Source organism: Notamacropus eugenii, chromosome 5 (assembly GCF_028372415.1).
Source record: "Notamacropus eugenii isolate mMacEug1 chromosome 5, mMacEug1.pri_v2, whole genome shotgun sequence".
In the NCBI taxonomy this organism is placed as follows: Eukaryota; Metazoa; Chordata; class Mammalia; order Diprotodontia; family Macropodidae; genus Notamacropus; species Notamacropus eugenii.
Window position 1 is genome coordinate 132326688 of NC_092876.1, and position 17606 is coordinate 132344293.

The 17606-nt window shown below is 41.6% G+C and overlaps 1 protein-coding gene across 1 annotated transcript in view; it reads right to left on the reverse strand.

Moving 5' to 3' along the window:
* Positions 1 to 8567, reverse strand: part of P2RY6 (pyrimidinergic receptor P2Y6) — a 107253-nt gene extending 98686 nt beyond the window's left edge. The window contains exon 1 of the mRNA XM_072610932.1: positions 8479 to 8567. The gene's annotated coding sequence lies outside the window, so the exon portion shown is untranslated. The remainder of the gene's footprint in view (positions 1 to 8478) is intronic.
* Positions 8568 to 17606: the final 9039 nt, after the last annotated feature.

Consider the following 17606-nt stretch of genomic DNA (forward strand, 5'->3'; position numbering starts at 1 on the left):
TTGGAGGGATTATATACATATAGATAGAGGGCACAGGGCGAGTTGAATAGGTAGGGATGATATCTAAAAACATAAAATGAAGGGATGAGAGTGAAAGGGAGAAATAGAAAGGGACAAATTATCTCTCATAAAAGAGGCAAGAAAAAGCTTTTTCAATGGAGGGGAAGAGGGGGGAGGTGAGATGGAAAGAGTGAACCTTACTCTCATCACATTTGATTTAAGGAGGGAATAACATGCACACTTAATCTGGTATGAAAATCTATCTTATACTACAAGAAAGTAGGGGGAAGGGGATAAGTAAGGGAATGGGGGGAATGATAAAAGGGAGGGCAAAAGGGAGGAGGGGTAATTAGAAGTAAGCACTTTTGCAGAGGGATAGGGTCAAAAGACAGAATAGAGTAAATAGGGGGGCAGGATAGGATGTAGGGAAATATAGTCTTTCACAACACGATTGTTAGGGAAGTGTTTTGGTATAACTACACATGTAAAACTGATATTGAATTGCTTGCCTTCTCAGTGTGGATGGGTGGGGCGGGAGGAAGGGATAGAAGTTGGAACTCAAAATTTTAAAAATGAATGCTAAAAATTGTTTTTTACATGCAACTGGGAAATAAGATATACAGGCAAGGGAGTATAGAAATCTATCTTGTCCTACAAGAAAACAGAGGGGATAAGACAAGGGAGGAGTGTGATAGAAGGGAGGGCAGATTGGGGGAAGCGGTAATCAGAATACCTGCTGTGTTGGGATGGGTGGAGGGGAGAGATGGGGAGAAAATTTGGAATTCAAAATCTTGTGGAAGAGTCTGTTGAAAACTAAAAATAAATAAATAACTATTTTTTAAAAAAAAAAGGAAAAAAAAAGAATCACATGAACAGAGAACTCCTTCCTCAATTTGTATTTTTAAAAGACATGTGCATAAATATAAAGGGAAAAATCAAAAAAGTCCTCCAAACTGAATGCTGTGTAATTATAATGACCAAGCTTGGCCCTGAAGATAAGGAAATGTACCCCCTGGTCCTACTTCCAGTCTAACCTGTCCCCCCCACTCCCCAGCCATCATTCTGAAAAGCAATCATGTTTTTGCCTTTTTTTTTTTTTATTCCTAGTACTTGACTAAGTAAGTGCTTTGCATCTAGTAAGGACTTAATAAATGCTTTTCCATTCATTTATTCATTAATTCACTAATTCATTCAGTCCTTGCAGAGATGAAGGACTGAAGACATTGAACACTGAGTATACTCTCAGACACACATAATGTGTAGGTTAAGTTTGCTAAGCTCATATGAAAAAATGCTCTAAATCACTATTGGTTAGAGAGATGCAAATCAAAACAGAGGTACCACACCACACCTATAAGATTGGCAAACATGACAGAACAAGAAAATGATAAATGCTGGAGAGGATGTGGGAAAGTTGGAACACTAATTCATTGTTGGTGGAGCTGCGAGCGCATCCAACCATTCTGGAGAGCAATTTGGAACTATGCCCAAAGGGCTACAAAAATGTGCATACCCTTTGACCCAGCAATATCGCTACTAGGACTATATCCCCAAGAGATCATAAAAATGGGAAAGGGTCCCACATGTACAAAAATATTTATAGCAGCACTCTATGTAGTTGCCAAAAACTGGAAGTCAAGGGGATGTCCATCAATTGGGGAATGGCTGAATAAATTATGGTAAATGAATGTAATGGAGTACTATTGTGCCATAAGAAATGATGAACAAGAAGACTTCAGAGAGGCCTGGAAGGACTTATATGACCTGATGCTGAGTGAAAGGAGCAGAACCAGGAGAACTTTATGCACAGCAACAACCACAGCGTGTGAGAGTTTTTTCTGGTAGACTTAGATTTTTGTAATAACACAAGAACTTCTTACCAAAAAAAAAAAAAAAATCCCAATGGAGGATCTCAAGGCAAAATGCCTGCCACACTCAGAGAGAGAAATATGGAAGTCACTCACATATTATAGCAGATCATGTTTGTGTATGTGTATGTGTTTGTGTATCATGTTCTGATTTGTTATACGATTTCTTTCATTTATCTTAGTCTGACTACATAGCATGACTATAGTGAAAATATACTCAATAGGAAAGTATATGTAGAATCTATACAGAATTGTATGCAGTCGTGGGGAGGGAGGGGGGTAGTGGGGAGTAGGTGGGGAGGGATAAAATCGCAATTGTATGGCAGTGATTGTTAAACATTACAAAATAAAAAAAAAAATTAAAAAAAAAAAAGTTTGCTAAGCTGCTTTTTCTCCTTTTTTATTCTTTATTACAAAGGATGTGTCTCTAGGTGGCAGCTAGGTGGCACAGTAGATAGAGCACTAGGTTTGGAATCAGGAAGACTCATCTTCCTGAGTTCAAATCTGATCTCAGACACTTACTAGCAGTGTGACCCTGGGTAAGTCACTTAACCCTATTTGCCTCAGTTTCCTCATCTGTAAAATGAGCTGGAGAAGAAAATGGCAAACTACTCCAGTATCTTTGTCAAGAAAATCCCAAATGGGGGCATGAAGAGTCTGACACAACTGAACAACAACATGGCTCATTGGATAGAGAAAGGGAGAGGGATATATTTGGAAATGAAGGTGATATAAAAATAAAAGATAAATTTTTCTTCAAAAATATCAACTTAAGATGACAGGTAATGGAGAATCAACATCTAATTACAGCAACAGTCCTGGAAGAATAGTGTTGGGGTGGGTGCTGATACTCAGAATGAGCGAGGTTGATGATGTACACAAGACAATGAGATGGCATTCTTAAAGTTTTACTGGAAAAAAGAGGTAAATCAAGGAAGGGAAAAGACTGAGAATAAGGCCTTATAGAATCCACTTTCCTCCCCTTTTAGAAAATAATGCAGCACCTACACATTTTTCATCATTCCTCAGCGATCACTGACATTGACTTAGAAATGACATCCACTAGTTCTTTCAAGTTCTTGGGACATATTTCATGTGTGAATGGGGACTTGAGCTGTTTGAGAGAAGCTCATGCTGTTTGTCCTTCATTCTCAAAGAAGACCATGACATCAAGATGATGACATGACTTATAGTTGACTTTGATTTGAGTGAGGGAGGACTGTGAAAAGTCACCAGTCTCACTTTCTCTTCCTCAACTATCTGGATCCAGTGACCAGATATTCCTCAGGATGACTGGGGATGACCCAGGTGGTACTTGGGAAGGGATCTTCTGATGTCTAGTCAATGAGCTCCAGAGTGAAATGGGTTTAAGTTTTCTGAAAGAAAGAAGGAAGGAAGGAAGGAAGGAAGGAAGGAAGGAAGGAAGGAAGGAAGGAAGGAAGGAAGGAAGGAAGGAAGGAAGGAAGGAAGATTAGCCAGTAAACCCCAAGTTAACCTAGGCAATTTTCAGCCATCAAAATTTACCTTCCTTTGGAGAAGAGAAGAGGGAGCAGAGAGGGAGAGGGAGAGGACAAGTAGAGTTACCCAGCTGGCTGGGTCCCCATTCAGGCAGCTCAGACTACTCACAGGCTGTGTTTGTCTTTCATTCTTGTAGATGACCATGACATCAGGGAGATGATGACATGACTAGCAATTGACTGATTTAAGTGAGGGAGGGCAGTGCAAGGTCACCAGCCTCACTTTCTCCTCCAAAGCCATCTGGGTCCAGTGACCAGATATTCCTCAGGATGACTGGAAATGGCCCAGGATGCACTGGGAGATCTTGGCCCTTTTAGGCTAAGGCCTTTTCCGGTTCTCTCTTTGAGTGATGTAATACCCATTCAACGAATAGGCACCTTTAAGAAGTGAGTCAACAGATGATCCCTTTAATGAAAAAAAATCAAATGAGGGGAAGACCCTCAGAGTTGCTGGCCAAAAGAGAAACACAAGTTACTATTTACGTTGACTCTGAGCCAGGAGCTAGGTCGTTTTCAACCACTTACTCACTTATCTTTGGTTTCAAGTTCTCATTACCCATTTTTGTTCTAACTTTCCCAAGCTGAGGATCATTTTCCTTGGGAGAAAAAAAAAGGAAAGTAAGAATTAAGTAGGTGAAGAGATTTGCCAAGGTTACACAGACAGGATATCAAAGAATCACAGATTTAGAGTTGGAAGGGACCATAGAAGTCAAATTCAGCCACCTTATTTTCCAGATTAGGAAACTGAGGCGCAGAGAAGTTATGTCACTTGTCTAGGATTACTTAGTAGGTACCTAGGATTTGAATCCAGGTCTTTCTGACTCTAGGTCCACTGCCCTATCCTCTACTTCATGCTATCTCCAGTAGCAGAGTTCTATTTGAACTTAGGTTGTCTGTCTCTAGATCTAGTATTTTCCTCATTCTCTCTCACCCCAACTTAATGAAAACCCCTAATTACTCCTCCCTAGACTATTAGGATGACTCCCTAATAAGTCTTCCTGACTCTTCTCTTAGCCTCCTAATCCATCCTTCACATGCTACTCAATTAACTGTCCTTCCACAGAGATGTAGCCATGTTATGCTCCTCTGCTCACAGCTCTTCAATAGCTCCCTACTTCCCATAAAGTAAAATTTAGTATTCTCCATGAACACATCTAGTAAGTGTCAGAGCTGGGCTGAGTTCTAAATCTCTCAGGGGCAATGCAAAGAGAGCTCTTGAGTCAGAGGCTCAGAGTTCTACCACCTACTACTTCTACAACCTTGGGTGAATCCCTTAATCTTTAGCTTTCAAGCTCTTCATCTATAAAATAAGGGGAATGGAATAAGTAGCCTCTAAGGGTTCTTCCAGTTCTAGAAGTTCTGTGGTCCTGCGGATAGCAGAATTCCTTAATTCCTCCAAAATCTGACTCCACTCTATCTAATACCATTTTACCCCATGTCTCAGCATAAGGATCCTCCTTGTCCTGGAAGAGCCAACCACGTTTGACCTGTTCACCTTTGTATATTCCTCTCTCAGGACACTATTTTGTGGAGGAACCCAAGCTGCTCAACCTTCATTCCCCTCTCAGCTCTGCTCTTGACTTTCTGGACTTCAAAATCATTCCCCTGAACTAAGTGCCTTCATCCCTTACTTCCTCCCTCACCTCTGCTTTCCAGGTCCCATTTGCATGTTGTCTTTCACATCAGAATATAAGCTCTTTGAAGGTAAGACTGTCCTTTTTCCTTGTATTTCATCCCTAGCTCTTACAGTGTCTTCCTTCCTTCTTTCCCTCCTTTCTTCCCTCCATCCTTTCTTTCCTCCCTCCTTCTTTCCTTTCCTCCTTCCTTCCCTTTTTCCTTCCCTCTCTCCTTCCCTCCCTCCTTGGTTCCTTCCTTCTTTACCTTCTTTCTTCCCTCCTTCCCTCTCTCTTTTCTTTCCTTCTCTTTTCACCTGCTGAATTCCCACCAATTCCTAAAGCCTCTCTGTCATTCACTAGCTGTGAACCCAGCAGCAGGTCACTTCATCTGTTGTTCTCAGTCCTCTCTTTAAAATAGGGATAATGCCATTTCTTAGCCCTCCTGTCTTCTCATCTGTTGTGAGGGAAGCATTTTCTTTTTTCCTCTGAAAATTTATTAATTTATTTGTTTTCAGTTTTCAACAATCACTTCCATAAGTTCCGAATTTTCTCCCCCCTCCCTTCCCAAGACAACATGCAATTTTCTATGGGTTTTACACATACATGAGGAAAGTGCTTTCTAAGCTTCAAATATCGCTGGAAATATGAACTATAATAAAACTAAATTATTTGTATGAATTTTGTAAATAGGCTGTTTTTCCTTCCTACTATCTATTCTCTAAGCCCACAGTCTCCATTTATTAAGTAGATGACAGCATCTCCTCGATCCCAGACTGGCTTTGGACACATCCATGGCCAGGCTGAAACCACTGCTTTGCTAAAGATTCTTCACATACCCCAGCACACTCCCCCCTTCCTCCCTGAATCTCAAAGTCTGGAACCATGAGAGTGATATATTTAGCTTTGCCCCTATTTACTCTGATCTCAGCTCTGTGTTCACTCTCCCTCCCTCTGGGCTGCCAGTCTACCTTCTCCAAACTGGGAAATTCTACTCATTCCCAGGTCCTAACCTTGCCCTGCTGGGCAAGAAACACTCCTTGGGGAGGGAGGGAAGGCATTATCTCCATCCAGCCCTTACTAGTGGTATGACCCTGGGCAAGTTCTTATCCCTGTCTGGGCCTCAGTTGTCACCTTCCAAAAGGGCTCCCAAGCTAGCCTGGTTCTCCCAAGGGAGAAAGAATTTATTCCACTCTCCCTCCCTGAGACATTTGGATTAATGGGGATTTTCAGAAGTGGTAGATGCTTGGGGTCTGACTTTGTAGGGGTGTGTGTGTGTGTGTGTGTGTGTGTGTGTGTGTGTGTGTGTGTGTGTGTGTGTGTGTGTGTGTGTGTATAAGAGGGAGAGATAGAGCAGGAGGGCTACAGGGAGGGAAAAGGAGAGGAAGAACTTTGGAGAAGTAGGAACTGAGGCGTTTTTTTGTTCTCTGAAATCAATAAAGTTGGAGACTCTATATTTTCTATCTCCCCCATTGGACAAATGCAGGACTCTCTGTCCTTAGTAGGACTATAAGATGATAGATTTAGGGTTAGAGGACTTCAGACCTTCTAGTCCAGCCTCCCTCATTTTATAGAAGAGGTATGTGAGCACCTGAGAAAAGAAGTAACTTGTCCAAGGTCTCACAGCTAGTAAGCAGCAGAGCTGGATTTTTATCTTGCCCCTGTGCTTTCCTCCACAGTCTAAAACTATCCTTTCATTTTAGAGGTGGAAACTGAGGTCCAAAGAGGTAGAGGAATTTGCCCGACATCACACAGTACTAAGTAGCATCTCCAGATCTTCTGACCTGGAGAGTAAGTGGTAAGTGGATAATTGGAAAGAGGGTAAGTGATCTGCCCACACTCACACAGCCAGTGTGTGTCAAAGTTGAGCCTTAAAGCCCAGATCCTCCTGGCTTTGGGTCTAGCTCTCTAGCTACGACTCCAAGCTGTCTCCTCAGATCCCACCTTAATAGATGATATGCACAAGATGGAGCCAGTAATGATTTTCTATCATCACTCATTTAGAGCTTGGGGGAAGGAGGGTTAAGATCATCTAGTGCAACTTCCTCATTTTACAGATGAGGACAATGAGGCCCAGAGAAATGAAGCCAACCTCTACATTAGTGCTAGTAAAATGAGATTTTGGTATCTCCTGAATAGAGATATCATTAAAGCCACTAACTTGCTGTGTGACTCTAGGTAAGTCCCTTCCCCTTCTTCAGGTTCCTCTTCTGTATGATGAAAGGCATGGTCTGCCCCTTCCCCATTCTGCTCCCCTCCAGCTAAGCACTTGGCTCTGCACAGAGTTGCCACAATAATTGTTAGTTGAATGAATAAAGACAGGTGATTTAATGAATAGTGTTGGACCTGGAGTCAGGAAGATCCAAGTATGAATCCTTCCTCAGACCTTATTGGCTGTGTGACCCGGGGCAAGTCAGTTAACCTTTTTGCTTCAGTTTCTTACAGAGCTGTGAGGTTGAAATGAGATAATGTTATACCAAATACTTTGCAAACCTGTAAGCTCTACACACCAGCTTACTATTATTACGAACACAGTTGAGGAATGCATTCTTCCTTCTAGACCTTCAAATGAATGTTCCCCCCAACCTCAACAGATACGTACACATGAATACACACACACACACCTTTCCTTTATCTCCCATCCTAGAACACACACACCATCACATGTACACTAGCATACATGGACACTACAATCCACTGCACTCACAAATACATAGCCTAAACACATGCACAACTCCCTCTACACACAGACATACACAAAATCACACATCTCTACTTGCACATAGAGACTATATTCATATCCATTAACCCACTGTAAAAGCACCACATCATACTTACACATAAGATCCCATTCTAGCATTCACACACCACCCATAGGCTTCATACACCCATACCTTCCCATAGGAAATACAACCCCAGAGCCTATCACTATACTCCACTCATATACACTCTACACACTTGTACCACACACACATTTACATAGCATATAGTACATTCCTGTCACACTGTAGAAAAACCACACATGACCTAACCTATATTTACACAAAAGCCCAGGCTTTTAGAGCTTGGGGGAAGGGGGGCTTAAAGATCATCTAGTGCAACTCCCTCATTTTAGAGATGAGGAAAATGACGCCCAGAGAAATGAAGCCAACCTCTACATTAACTAGTGGTGGTAAAATGAGATTTTGGTATCTCCTGAGTAGAGACATCATTAAAGCCGCTAATTTGCGGTGTGACTCTAGGTAAGTCCCTTCCCACAACACAACACAACACAACACAATCCCTCAATGTGGCTTCGCTGGCTGTTCCCTACACTGACTCACTGCTGTAGTCCAAACCCTGTGCACGTACACCCCCACTGCCAGGTACCCTCTCCAGCGCACACATAGATAGACACACGGGGCCAGCCCGCACACTCCCGTGTCACACTCCCACTTCCCGCCAGCTGAACAGACTCCTCAAGTGTTCCGCGGCTCTTACCTCTCTTTCTTTCCCGGCCAGAAGGGACGGGCCGGAACCCTGGGCAGGACCCTAGTCACCTCCTGTGTCAGGCAAGCGCCCCGGCAGCTCACACCGAGTCGGCCCGGGCTCTGCAGTCTGGGAGGAGGAGGCTGGAAAGGGGCGGGGTGTGCTTGGCAGCCACGGACTCTGGGGGCCGGGACGTGATGGAGTAGGGGAGAGGGACAAAGAAGTGTGGGGGCCTGGATGAGGCAGAGTCAACTTCTTGCGATATGGATTCTCACCCCCGTACCCTCCGGTATCGGACCGGGCCCTACTCGGGAAGGGGGTTGGGAGGTGGGGGAGAGGTGCGGGCATGGAGAAAGGGAATTGCAGGGCTAATGGTGGGTGATGGAGGCTAGAGAGAGGAAGGGAGAAAAGGAAGAGGTGGGGAGAGATATCTTCTCAGGATGTGGGGTTACTTCTAGGGCAACTCTAGCTGCTACGGGGTCTTAAAGGGAGAAGGAAGGGGGAGACTGCCTGAGGCTTTGGGGTGAGGGAAGACCCAGGAACCAAATGCTAAGGTAGCCTGGGATGGTTGCAGGATAAAGGGAGGCAATTTCAAAGGAAGTTCGAAGAGCTTGATGGGTCCAAAGGATGGGAGGATGAATCCCATCTGGTTTCTGTGGGGTCACAAGAAACCATATGTGGCCAAGGGAGCCCACCTGCATCTGGGAAGCCAAAGCAGTAAGGAGTTCAAAGGAATGGGCGGAGAAAGTGGACCTCAATTGTATTCTATGACATTGGTTAAGTCCCTTTCCCTTTTTGAGCCTCAGGCTATCCACGTGTAAAATTACACTAGATTACCTTTATTTTTAAATTAAATTTATTATAGTTAACAAAATTTATTTTCTCTCCCTCCCACCTTCCCATACCATTGGGAAAAAGAAAAATGAAACCTTTTTAACAAATACAAATTGTTAAATAAAATATATTTCTGCATTGTCTATATCTCAAAACTGTCTCAATCTGTCATCTGTCTCATTTCTGTCTGAAAGATAGATGGAATGCTTGTTCACAAGTCCTCTGGGATCATGGTTGGCTGCTTCATTGATCAGAATCCTTAAGTCTTTCAAAGTTGTTTCTATTTACAATGTTATTGTGTGAATTATCCTCTTGTTCTGTTCACTCTATCAGTTCATACAAATCTCATATTTTTCTGAAACTATCCCTTTCATCATTTTTATGGCATAGTAGTATTCCATTTCATTCATATACTATAATTCATCCAATCACTTCTCTTTAGTTTCTAGTTCTTTGACATTATAAAAAGAGCTGTTATAAATATTTTTGTACAAATTTGTACAAATTCCTTTCTCTTTGGGGTCTAGTAATATTACTAGACCAGTGGTTATGCACAGTTTAGTGATTTGGGGGGAGGGGGCATAGTTCCAAATGACTTCCCAGAATGGCTAGACCAATTCACAGTTCCACCAACAGCACACTAAAATCTCTGTTGGACCACAGCTCCTTTAACATTCATTGTTTTCTTTTTTTGTCTGCTTTGTCAATCTGTTGGGTATAAAGTGGAACCTCTGAGTTGTTTTAATTTGCATTTCTTTGATGATTAGTGATTTGGATCATTTTTTTCATATGACTGTTGATAGGTGGAATTAACTCCTTAGAAAATTACCTATTGATTCTTTGACTATTTGTCGAATAGCTCTTAATTTTATAAATTTGAATCAATTATTTGTATGTCTTGGAGATGGGAACTTTGCCAAAGAAACATGTTGCAAGGATTTTCCCCCCAGTTATCTGCTTTCCTTCTAATTTTAACTCTACTGGTTTTGTTTGTGCAAAACCTTTTCAATTATATGTAATTGAAATTGTCTATTTTATCTTGTATAATCCTCTTTCTCTCCTGTTTGGTCATGGACTCTTCCCCCAACTGATATTTAGAAACTGGCAAAGGAACCGGTCACTCAGGAGGGCCAGAGACAAATTTCACCTACTTTTCAGAGTTACAGAGATCCCTGACAAGAATCTCCCATGCAAAATCATCTCCCACAATGCCTGGTAGCTGATCCCTCCCTTTCTGAAGGTCTTCCTGGGATTTTCACAAAAGCCTTCAACGCTGCTTTGACCCTGTAGACTTACTTGGTTCCTACCTAGAATGTGGCTCAGGTTTGGGATGTGGGGATCACCATTCTGCTCTGCAGATGATGGGGAAAAAAGAAAACTAGTCAAACCCTTAGCAGAACAGCAGGTAGGAGGAAGAGAAGGACATAGAAGCTGGCAGTACCTTAGATCATAGTAAAGACAATCTACAAGTTGTAGTTAGGACACTCTAGGCATGCCATGTGGTCAACCATATTCCCTGCACTCCCATCCATCTCCACTCTCACTCTCTCTATAGCAAATATTTGTAATCCTTCCCCTTTTCTACACCCACAACAACAATCTACCTCAATCTGGCTCTTCATTCACTCCAGTTCAACTAGTTTACTATGCTAGATCCTGAGGATACAAAGACAGAAGAATGAATAAAGCATTTATTGCATGCTTATTGTGTGCAAAGTGCTGGACATACAAAGAACAGAATAAGACAGTCCCTGCCTTCAAAGGGCTCATTTTCTAATGGAGGAAGCAACACATACCAAAGGTTTCAGTTGCAAGTTAGATAGAGAAGTCCCAGGCTCCTTATAACATAGCAGCAAAATAAGGCTGCTTCAATGTTATTTTTACTTATAAAAACACATCACTTTCTTTTTTAAAATTTTTTAAAATTCATTTTAAACTTGAATAAAAAAACAAATATACAAGAAAATAAAAAATGAACTTAAGTATTAAAACTTAAATACAAAATAAGAAAAGAAAAAAGCATCGCCATGTGCACAGCAGAACTTTAGAGGATTCAAAATAAACAGCAACAAATTTCCATTTCAAGAAAGCCTATAAATACTATAAGTTGTGTTCAGAGCTTTCCATCTTTTTCTATACTTCCTTGTAAATTTTCTTTGGTTCTTTGCTGTGTACTTTTTGCTTTGTTCTTTCTCCCTGCCCCCCCCCCCCCCCCCCCGTCTCTCCCCCAAGAAGGTACAATTAAGCACAGGTATACGTGTAAAAACACATCACTTTCTAAGGGTGAATCATTTGACACTAGGCTAAAAGTGTGGATATTATCAAGGATCTTGGAGTCAGGGTCCTATCTCCATCAGATTCCTGGGGGAGCTGGCCAAGGTGATGATGGTTTGACTTTCCTGGCAAATGCTAATCTCCTGTCTCTCTCCCAGGTGTTTTGCTGCCTCAGCTAGGTTGGCTTACCTTCCCTGTGAGGGGAGGGGGGAAATAGGGTGGGAGCTGGTAGGGATGGCTGGCCCCTTATCTATAGGACAAGTGGTAGGAGCAATGAGCTAAAGCAGGACCAGTGACTGGGGGGAGTGGGGGTGGGCAGGTGGTAGTATTGAAACTCACTCTCAAGTCTCCTGCATTTATCAGAGAGAAATAAGAAACAGTGTGGACAGGGACAAGTAAATGCAATCTACATTCAAAATAATATCAGATTGAGTGAGGAGGGCCCTAACAATGGGGAGAGCAAGAAAGGTCTCATGTATCTGAGCCTTGAAGGAAGTTAGAGAATCTTAGAAGTGGGGGGGTGGGGGTGGGGGTGAGGAAGGACTGCATTCCTGGCATGGAAGGCCTGGTGGGAGCAATCTGTGTAAAGGCTAGGTGATGGGGTATGGAGTGTCATTTACAAGGAACAATAAGGAGGCCAACTACATTCATTCATTCATTCATTCATTACTTCATTACCTTCTTCTGTGCTGGGGCCTCACAACTGTCCCTGTGGACTTCTCATTCTAGAATATCCTTGCCATCCCTCCTATGCTTGTCTCTTATTCCCCTCTCCAGTTTGGAGAGGGAACAGGCTGTTCAACATTTATTCCTCTCCTGGCTCTTTCTGACTTTCTGGACTTTCAAACCATGCCCTGCTGAGAGGGGTACTTTTATCTCCTTCACTTTTTAGCTCCTTTTTGTATTCTATCTTCCCCTATTAGAATATATAAGTCCCTTGACAGCAGGGGTTCCCTCTCTTTTTTGCCTGTATTTGTATCCCTAGAGCTTAACACAGTACCTGAAACATAACAGGTGTTTATTGACTGATTTCCCCCACTTTTCAGCTCCTTTTTGCTTTTTGTTTTAGCGTTACCCAGACTTCCTCAATGCTCTCTTCTCCTATTAGAATGTAAAGTCCTTGAGGGTGCTTAATAAATGCCTGTTGCCCTCTCCTGATCTGGAAGAGGGAGGAAGAAGTAACAGCAAAATTCAACCACAGACGCAATGAACTCTGGTCAAAATAAGAGAGTCACAACAGGGGAGAGACAACCGGAGAATGCTAGTGAGAAGCAAGATCTGGGTATTTAGCTTGCAAAATTTGATACTGAGAAATAGAGGAGAGACTGACCTAAACAGGGAATGTGGAGATAATTGGTCAGATTCAATACTTGTATGAGTTCACAAAAGTCTGAAGTCAAGCTCCATCTTCCTGATCCACCCAAACCATTGTTACATGGAAAACTCTCCAACTGTCTTCCTTAGCTTTCATGGAACATGTTGGACAGAATCTCACATCCCTGAGTCCTTTTCAAATCATCTCTATCTTTATCAGCTTCCGTGGAATTCCCAGGTTAAGGTACAACAGAATGCTTGTGGACACCATTTTGTGGATGACATAAAACTGGGAGCGATATCTAAAGTGATGGATGACAGAATCAACAACCAAACAGATCTTAAAAGGCTAAGAATAGTTAGCTACATGTAATAAGACCAAAGTTCATAGAGATCAATGTAAAGTCTTCAACTTAGGTTCAAGCAATCAACTGCATACGGAAAGGAAAAAGAACAAGATGATGGTACTTATGGAAAGTCTGGGTACAGACTCTCAGGGGAAATAAAGAGGAAACCTGACTAGAGTGATTGTCCATTCCTTTTCCCTAATAATGTCTATGAACTTCCACAATATAATCTTGTCCTCAAGTATCAGGTTTTCCCAGACCTCCAAAGTGTGCAAAATAGCACAATTCATCTTGTCTTACCACCTTATGTATCTCTCAGTGGCCCCTAGGTTTACACATAGCAACCATACTGTTTTAGTAGAACCTAGATGTCCTTATTGTACATTCTAAGGGGGTTCCCAGACTGTCTTTCTCCTTTGAAGCAACTGGTTAATTTAGGAAGATATTGCTGGGAGTTCTTAAAGCAGCCCATGGATTGTGGAAAATACTGTGGCCTCAACTATCAGCTCATTGAGAGTGACTCCCAAATCTATATCTCTAGTCTTGGTTCCTCTCCTGAGCTCTAACCTTGAAAATTATCAGGTGCCTGCTGGATATTTCTTACCTAAATGTCTTGTTTGCAGTTCAAGCTCAACATATCCTGATATAATAGAAAAAGTGCCATTCATGGAATCAAAGGACAGGGTTCAAATTCCAGTTTTATTACTTAGTGCCTGGATGACTTTGGGCAAACCACTTTTCCATTTGGGGATTCAGTTTCTTCATCAGTAAACTAAGGGGGTTAGACGAGATGATCTCTAAGGCACTGTCAAGCTTTAAATCTATGATCCTGTTGGGGACTTAGAGACTAAACCTGTGGTTTCCTTGATATAGAAACTCTATGATGAGGAAATCCCCCCTACTAAGCCAAGTTTACTGCTTACAGTCTTAGAGGGTTGCCTAGAAGACTTAGAAGGTGACCTAGAGCACTTAGAGGGCAGCCCAGAACACTTAGTGGATGGCCTAGAGTACTTAGAGGGCCACCTAGAGCATCCCATGGTCAGATAGCCAGTATGTGTCAACTGTAGCTTGGTCTCCCTCCTGGATTCCTGTTTTATGCTAGAATCATAGGATTTGAATGTGGAAGCAGTATGACCCAAGAGAAAACCCTGTCTCTACTGCTGGGTTCAGCTACCTGTGTGACTCTGGCAAGTTAGCCTTCCTGGGTCTCAGTTTCCAATTCTTTAAGATGAAAGTGAGTAACTTGCCCAAAGTCACTCAGGCAGTAAGCAACAGAAGCAGAATCTGAACCCAGATTCCCTGACCCCAGAGCCCATGAGTTCTTCCACTGTACCACAGTTTCCAGACCTAAATCCTGTGATTCTAGTATGAGAAACTAGAACCCAGGAGGGGGAAAAGGCTCAGGTGTCAGTCTTCAGACTCTGAATCTTCCCCCAGTCTGGAACCCTGTGCTCTGTACATAGTAGGTATGTCATAGGTGTTTGGCAGATGGATGAGATCCCTTCCTTTCAGGGCTAGGACCCAAGTTCAGGTCTTCATCACCACATCTTGGAGTTTGTCCAGTAACCTCCTGTCAACTTTCCTGGCTGCCAGACTTTTCTATTGGGAATATGGAGGAAAAACCATATTACTGAAAGAGATGGGATGCATCTTGGCACAACGAAAAGAGTGCTGAAGCTGGAATATGGGATCCGAGGTCAAATCCCAGCTCTGTCTTTACCATTCTGTGTAGTCTTGAGCAAGTCATTTAATATCTCTGAGACTTAATGTTCTCTTCCGCAAAATGGGATGGAGGGGCTGGATTAGATGACTTCTAGGTTTCCTCCTAGCTCTAGAATAATGCTCACTTTCATCATGGACAGGTGCCTCCAGTAGAATTGTAATTTCTCTAGAGCAGGGATTTTTCACTGTTTGTACTCCTAGCATACAGGAGTCAGGCAAGCAGTCAATACACCCTTATTAAGTCCCTACTATGTGCCAGGTACTATGCTAAGGGCTGGGGATAGTAGATGCTTCACAGAATCAAAGGGTCGGAAGGTCCAGGAGTTCTTAATCTTTTTGGTGTTACAGAGCCCCTTGGCAGTTTGCTGAGCTCTTCTCAGAATATTTTCAAATAATTGGAGAAGATGTTAAATTAAAGGTTAATTAAAAATAAATATACAATTCTTTTCCCATCCAACTTGAGAGACTTCCTGAAATTTATTTATACCTCTCAGGTTAAGATCTAATCTAACACTTCTCTATTTGACAAATGGTCAAAGGATATTTTACAGGCAGCTTTCAGAGGAAGAAACCTAAGCTATCAATAAGCACATGAAAAAATGCCCTAAATCACTGATAATTAGAGAAATGCAAATTAAAAAGATTCTGAGATTGATTAAGATGACAGAAAAAGGACAATGACAAATGCTGGAGGGGATGTGGAAAAATTAGGACACTCATGCACTATTAGTGGAGTTGTGCACCAGTCCAACCATTCTCAAAATCAGTTTGGAACTATAACCTAAAAGCTATCAAACTATGCATACTTTTTGATCCAATAACACTGCTATTAGGCCTAAAAAGATCAAAGGAAAAGGACCCATGTGTACAAAAAAATTATAGTAACTCTTTTTGTGTTGTGCCAAAGAGTTGGAAATTAGACGATGCCCATCAATTGGGGAATTGATGAACTGAAGTATATACAGTGTATACACATGTATACACACATATGTATATATATATATATATATATACATATATATATTATATGAATGTGATGAATTACTAGTATACTCTATGAAACTATAAAGGGGATAGTTTCAGAAAAACCCTGGGAAGATTTATATGAGCTGATGCAAAATGAAGTAAGCAGAACCAGGTACACAGTAACAGCAATATTGTAAACATAATCAACTCTGAAAGTCTTAATAACTGATCAGCATAATAACCTATTACAATTAAAAAGGATTCATAATAAAACATGCTATCCACTACCACATAAAAAAACTAATGGACTAATAAATAATAATAAATAAAACTAATAAACATATTTTCATTTCTTTCTTTTTCCTTTTTTGGACAAAGCTAATGTGGAAATTTGTTTTCCATTCATGTTTGTAATGGGTTTTGTTTTTCTTTTCTTCTTGGTGTGTTTGTCCTTCGTTGCCGAAGAAGACCATGCCATCAGAGAAATAGTGGCATGACTTGCACTTGACTTTGTTTTGAGTGAGGGAGGGCTGTGCAGGTCACCAGCCTCACTTCTCCTCCAGAGCGATTTGAATCCAGTGACCAGATATTCATCAGGATGACTGGAGATGACCCAGGATGAGGCAATTGGGGTTAAATGATTTGCCCAAGGTCACACAGCTAGTGAGTGTCAAGTGTCTGAGGTGAGATTTGAACTCAGGTTTCTCCTGACTCCTGCACTGGTGCTCTATCCACTGCACCACCTAGCTCCCCCCTTCCTTCTTGGTAGGTGGGGAAGTAAGAGGGAGAGAGAGGGAGAATTCAGAATTGAATATAAAATAAAATTTAATTTTAAAAAAGATCTAGACTAACTCATACCTGACTAAGCATTCCTTAGGCAATATCTTTAGTGAATGATCATCCAGCCTCTTCATAAAAACATCTGATAAGAAGGGCTACAGGAAAACAGGCCTATTTGTACACTGTTGGAAAAACAATGAATTAGCTCAATCATTCAGAGAAGCAGTTTGGAGCTATGCCTAGAAAGTCACTGACCATTGCATAACCTTTGACCTGGTGATGCCACTACAAGGCTTATACCCAAAAGAGATCAAAGAAAGAGGCAAGTGACCCATACATGCAAAAATATTTACAATCATTTTCTGTAGCTTCAAAGAACTGGAAACTGAGGGGGTACCCATCAAATGGGAAAATGCTGATATATGAATGTATTATAGTATTAGAAATGATGGACAGGGACAGTTTTAGAGAAACCTGGGAAGACTTGAATGAACTGACGCAGAGTAAAGGAGTGATGTGGGCAGAACCAGAATAATCTATATAATGACAACATTGTAAATACAAGCAACTTTAAAAAACTTAAGAATTTATCAAATCAATGGCCAATTAAATTTGGGGACTATTGATGAAGTATATTACAGGCTGTGGACTAAATATGATGAACAAGATGTAAGTTTTGGGGTTTGGCAAAAGGGAGGATTTATTTTGTTTGACAATGCATATTTTTAAAGTTTTTTTTTTTTAATTGAGAAAAGTGGGAGAGAAAAAGGAAGTTAGGGATAAGTTATGGTTCTGCACTCCCTCTCCACCTCCCTAACCCCTCCAAATGAGGAGAGAGCAGAAGGAAGGTCAGAAGGAATTAAAGACAAACTGGACAGTCTCGAAAATTACATTCAGAATTTA